The sequence below is a fragment of the Alligator sinensis genome, unplaced genomic scaffold (assembly GCF_000455745.1).
Source record: "Alligator sinensis unplaced genomic scaffold, ASM45574v1 scaffold830_1, whole genome shotgun sequence".
NCBI lineage: Eukaryota > Metazoa > Chordata > Crocodylia > Alligatoridae > Alligator > Alligator sinensis.
Genome location: NW_005842309.1, coordinates 522,749 through 529,245, shown reverse-complemented (window position 1 = coordinate 529,245; position 6,497 = coordinate 522,749).

Here is a 6,497-nt window from a genome sequence, read left to right as displayed (position 1 = left end):
GGAAAGAGAGACTCAAATATGCCTCTGAGCACAAATTTGTGCTCCGTCCAAGTTACTTAGATCTCTGAAATGCTACTTGCCTCTTAACAATTAATAATTAAGCTGTGCAAACATTAGCATTGAAGAGAGGGAAAGGGGACAGGCGTGTCTACTTTTACTTATTAACTGTGCTTCCTGATTTAAAAAAAATAGATACCGAACAAGGAATGAGGTTATATAAAAAGTGGAACCAGATTCTGGCTGCTCCTGGGCAGTATTTTGAACCAGTTAAACTGCAGATGACATAGTTAACAATGGTCACATAGGGGTATTCAGTACTAGCAGTGGAAAATTTCCACCACTAGAAATGATTCTGGGAGAGGGAGCAGTACAGGCATTCAGCCTGCAACTGCCTCTTCTTCTTTGCTTCTTGCACCTTCTCAACACTGGGACGATCACAGTATGGCAAAAGCATGGGAAGCAGCAGCTACTCCAGTCCCGCGAGTCACAGCAAAGACCCTGCTCTCTCTTCATGCTGAGAACTCTGATATAAGGAGTGGCCAGGGAGCTTAGGGTTCAGCTCCCTCCACTTGGGTCTTGGTGCCTGGAGCTGAGCAGACTGAGAAGCACAAACTCCCTGCAGAGCCAACGGGGAGCAGTAGGTGGCTGCTTCCCCACCCACCTCTTCTGGTCTACGTGAGGGGAGCCTCCCCATGCCTTCTCCAGACCAGGGTGACTCCAGTCTGTGGAAGTCGTGGAGCTTTTCCCTGCCACTTAGTTCACCCTCATCCCCTGGAGGAGTCTAGCAGTGATAAAGTGTACAGGCATTCATTCTCCCAGGAGCAATTTCTGCTGGGTGGGAGATGGGTAATTTCTTCCAAAACAAAAATGGCACTTCCAGGAGAAACTGTATGAATGCCTGTACCCACATGGTTTCTACTGCCAAAGCTGAGCTTCTCCTAGTTGAAACATTATGCTTGTATCTAAATTATGTAAACAGTCCACCCTGTCTTCAAAGCGAGAGGTTTCATTCCATAGACCATGGCAACGGAAGGACACTTTAGGTCCAGCCTGGCAAGAGTGGGGAGTAGTTTGTATTTCAACATGAACAGACCTTGACCTAGCAATGGCTTCTACATGCAAATCCCCAGGTGAGACGGCTTGGAAGGAATTCTTAAAAGGAATGAGGAATACTGCATGGTGCCATGGCTAGCAAATCATTAGGGATCAATATTAATGTGATGTATGTAGCAATTAACTGTGCTCATTGACAGTAATTTTGCTCAGTGAGAAAGTCTGACTCACTGCATGAAAAAGAGAGAACATGCCATTCATATTATTAAACCAGTTTCTCAGCTTTGTTACTATCTGAACCTAATTTTTGGAGCCGTCTGTGGTAGGTAGATGAGCCATCCCAAACTATTACTCTCTCATGATGATAAAAGAAAAAAAAAAACCCAACACACCAACCAATCAAACAAACCCCACCTCAGCTTCACACTATTGAGCAGTACCATTTTGAGCATCGTCAAGGATAGAAAATCTCAGTTTAGTATCTTTTTCTGACAGATTTATTCATTATAACACTAGTTCACACCAACTTCTACATAAAACGTAACAGAGAATAGACAGCACTTGACTGGAGGAGATGCAAGACAGAACTGCTGAAGGGATGACGGCAGGGAGGGGGTTGGAACAATCACACAAGCATCAGCTGCAAAGGTTTTTTTAGAGAATGCACCACATTTTGGGAAGAAGACAAGAAAGAAAAGGCTCATTAGCTTGAGTAGCCTGAATGCTTGCCTAGCTTTTAGTATAAATTTTAAGTTCAGCTGATACCCTCTGGTAAACAAACAGCACTAGAAACTACTTTGAAAGCAATTATAGGTGCTTGTAGTATAAAGTCACCTCAGACAAACTCCAGACAGAAACATATTGATTCCTAATTTATATTCCACTAAAATAAAATTCCTGTTTGTGCAAGTAAAGGAATCTTGGAAAATGCTATTAGGGATTGAAACATGGCCTGAATTAATAAAAGGTAAACAGAAATGATTTTTAAAATGGCAAGATTGATATCATAACTCTGCAAATCAGAAGGTGAATTTATTTGGAGAAAGTGTTCAGTTGATAGAATCCATCAGCTGAAATGCTGATAACAGAAAGTTTCTGTTACCTTTCATAATGGGAAATTTCTTTAGTAAATGGGGAAAACAGCTATTCACAGGAAAGGGTGAAAGGGCATTTAGAAAGATGCTGTCAAAATAGGCTTTAGAATTTTAAATCTTCAAAACAGTTTCAAGACACGGGAAGGGAGAAAGGGAAAGACACAATCCTCCCATGCCCAAAGCCCCATTGCTAATCAATAAGCCTTGAGAAGGATTTCAGTTGCAATCTACTAACTTACTCATTTTTTAAACCCACTATTGACATACTGTTTTGCACACAAATGGTGTGCGTGTATTTGTGCGTGTCAGCTAGTAGACTGACTATCTTTTGAAATGGAAAACCTAATCAGTACAGTGAATTTAGTCCATTCTTAGCCCCTCTGCACATGAATCAGGGCATATTAGAGGAAGCATTTGTTTAATTTTGACATTTTCATAGCAACCCATGCATAGGACCATACACTGACAAGACTATCATATTTAAAAAGCAAGTAGCTACATTTAGTCTATAGTTATGGGTATAGCTGGTCAAATTGCTTATCTTATTCCACAGTATGTTAGTTATAAAAGTTGTTTCCTTGTAGAGAATAAAAATAGCCAGAAGAAATATCTGTTCAAACATGGTATTATGGAGCTCCATATTTATTCTCAGAAAGTCATATTTATTGTAGTCCGTAACAACCAGAATCAGAGTCCAAGCCACTTTTTTCTATCCTGTCTCTCAAAAAGGAAAAAGTAGATTCCCTAGTTATATTGCAGACATGGTCACTTACACTTTCTGAAGCAAACAAGGAATCTTGATTGTCTTGTGATTTTTCCAGCTACCATGTATGGAAAAGTTTAAATTTGCATTTGCTTCTCAGTCAGGTAATTTAAAAATCTGATCTTTCTAGTAATAGATTTTCTTGAACCAATGAGTCACAGATGTTCCCTAGTTCCAATAACTTATCTGAATACAAGATGGCATGTAAGTAACAAAAGGGTGGCTAAATATGGTGCACAATCATTAAAAACATGCATACTCCATGAAACAATGTTAATGGTCTTCACGTTTCATGGCTACAGAATAAAACTGGTATTAGCACAAACCATCCATGAAATGTATTCTTCAATTTAATTTACACTTTAACATAAAATATGCTTTAAAAAACCCTATTGCAACACCATCTCATTTCCACACTAACAATGATTGCTTTTCTTTTTTCTAGTGTGTGAATTTGAAAAGTGGGAATCTGCCATCAAGGCCTATAAATTTGCAAGTTCCAGAAATGAAAACAGATTAGGTACAGTAAATCCGCTGTCCAAGTCATTCTTTTTCATTAAGATTTTACTTTTCCAGTAGATTCTGCTTCTCATTCTCTTTCCTGTTTCTGGAACAGGAAAAGCTCCCAAGCATAGGCATGTTGAGTCGAATGAGCAAAATGATCCTAAAAGGACTTTGAATGGCCAGTCAACATCCAACAAGCTTTTCCCCACAATGCAGCCTGACATGATCTCCTTTGGAAAACTTTTGAAGAGGTACTGGGTCAGTGAAGAATTCAAGGCAACAAAGATTGTGCATTGTTAAACTGGGCTGGTTTTATATGTGAATGACAAGAAGGATTTGAATGTAAGGTAACTGAGGAATCATGTTGATTTATCCAGAAATAAAAAGCTACCATAATAAAGGTCTGTTTTCTAATCTAATCCCTGCTTCAAACATTAAATATTCTAGTCTAATAATTCCATTTTAGTTATCAATTCCCCAATTTCACTCTCTTATCCATTGTAAAAAGTGCTCATTCCGTGCGTGGTTGTAATGCCCCCTGGTGGCCACTCAGTCCTAGCCAACTTGCAGCTCTCCTTGGTTAAGACTCTCCCCTTCTCTTGCCCTCCGTGCATTGATGTTGTTAAGCTTTATGAAAGGGAAGCTGCCCCAGGGCTTCCCAAGCCTGATCTTATTTTCCTGACCACAGGTGTCTGTGGTCACTGCCTTAAGGGCTAATTACATGGCCTTTCTACTATGTGGCCTTTTCAGCATGCCCATGCCTCACAGATGTTATCCATCACCAGCCTTCTTAGGCTGTGGCCTCATCCCCTATGACTAGGCCTCCCTGCCTGGTCATTTTGTTCATCTCAGCTACTCCTCGGTGTGTTTTCTAGGCTTGTCCATTTCTCCCGTACACTGTGCTTTTCAGAACTACTCCTTCCCACCTGTACTCCCCACTGGGCCCTTTGCCTACGTGAACTACACCTGGGCACTGCATCCTGCCCTCGCAGGCTGACATCTCTGCCCCTCTCTGGGCTTCAGGCTCTTAGCCCTGATCTCTGGGGTGCTTTGCCCCAGTCACCAGGCTACTGTGCCCTGCCTCTGCCCCTCTCCAGGCTACGGGCCCCTGGTCCTGATCTTTGGGTTGATTTGCCCCAGCTCAGCTGTTCTGCTAGGAGCCTTGCTGCCAGGAACTCCTTTCCATGCAGCTCTCACGGCTAGACTGTTTGACCAGCTCAGGCCCTAGGCTTATATGACTCAAACTCAGCACCCTTCTGGTCAGGTATCTCCTCAGTTGGCCCCTGCCATGCCTGCAGGCTGCGTTTCCTTCTGTCTCTCTCCTTTTAAAGTGACAAGCGAGTCAAGCTCCTTGTCACATGCATCAAAAACTGTATTTTAAAGAGCACCAGATCAAGCAACATAACTTCACAATATTTTGGTAGTGTTGTAGTTGTGACAGTCCAGGAAATATGGAAGAAGCAAGGATCTTTGTCGGCACTATCTTTTATTGGACCAACTGCATGGTTGGGATAGATAAACTTTTGAATGCAGTGCACTCTTGTCCAGATAGGAGGAAAAAGCAGACACGGCAGGGCCAAAGCAGAGTGCATTGTGTTCAAAAGCTTGTCTGAGTCTATCCCTGCCATATACTTGGTCAAATAAACAAAGACAGCACCCACAAAAATCCTGGCCTTTTCCATAACTAACAAAAGAAGTCACACAAAGCAGGATGATGGGAGTTGAATCTTATACAGTTGAATTGAATTGAAACATACATGGAAATGGCAATTAAAAAATAAAAATAAAACTGAGACCACTTGTTTGAGATGTGCTGGAGGTGGCACTGGTCAAGTCTGAGATTAAGTTAGAGGTGTATGCTATTCCAGGATGAAATGGCAAACTAATCATCCACAATTCAATAGAAGCTGATTTCTCAGGATTTCAGTGGAAAATGTATAAAGTTTTGTCTGCAGCCAAGCTAGAAAATAAGTCACCTCCTGATGTCATATTTCAATTAGCCTCCAAACCACAGGAGGCTTAAGACCCAGGAATTGATACCAGTATCCCTTGAGATCCAAAAGGATACAGAAAAGAACTGCCTATTCTGGCTTCTTTCAAATTCATATTTGAATCTTTCCCTCCTGTAACAGAATTCTCCCAAACTGGCACTAGGTAAAATGGTGAAAGACAGCAAAATGCACCAGAGAAAAACTCAGACAGTGTCAAAGAATCTGCTGTATCAATTACAGCAGGGGACCTGCACTGAAAAGAGGAGAGAGGAAAATCAGAGCAGATGTGAGCATGCCATCATAAATATGCTAGGAGCAATGGTTAATTAGAAGATAAGGAAAATGTATTAGTGCAGAAAAATTAATGAGCTCATAAAAATCAGTACCTCTGACAAAGACGAACGTTGAGGGGAAAAATAGCAAAGGTTACCAGAGGGGGCAACTGCAATTTCCAGTCTTAAGCATATCTAAATTTAAGATTTTAATAGAATTTTTAAAACTTCCTTTACTTAAAAGTAAAAGCAAAAGGCTTCTAGAAAGTTCAAGCTATTTTGTTATTCTTTACATGTGCACTTAGGTTAATTCTGTTCACACTCCACTAACGGTATAGCTGTAACCCCCACCATCCCCATTCAAAAGGGGAAACTGTATGTTGAAAGCCAATAATTCTGTCCTTAAATACCTTCCATTAACTCTTATTAAGGCCAAAGGCTTTGGCTATACTAGCTGGCAAAGAAAACACTGCACAACTCTATTCCTCTGCAGAGGCAAAATACAGGCATCACATGCAGTCAACCTGATAAAACTAAATATGCAGCTCAATGAGGGCATGGAAAAGACTTTATTTTTTAATTGCTCTTACTTGAGATAATCCTAAATCACTGAGTCATTCATTTAACAGAATGTGAGAGGGACAGTTTATTAAATTGTAATCAAGACAGATTTAATGACTGGACCAAATACTGCAGAATTGAAGTTTGTGCCAGGTAAACTTTAAATTCACATTGGAACAGACACAAAAAGCTTTCTCATGCCAGTCTGAATCTTCAGTGCCTGAAAAACTAGGTGGGATTTCTGCAGTAGGCTTTTCTA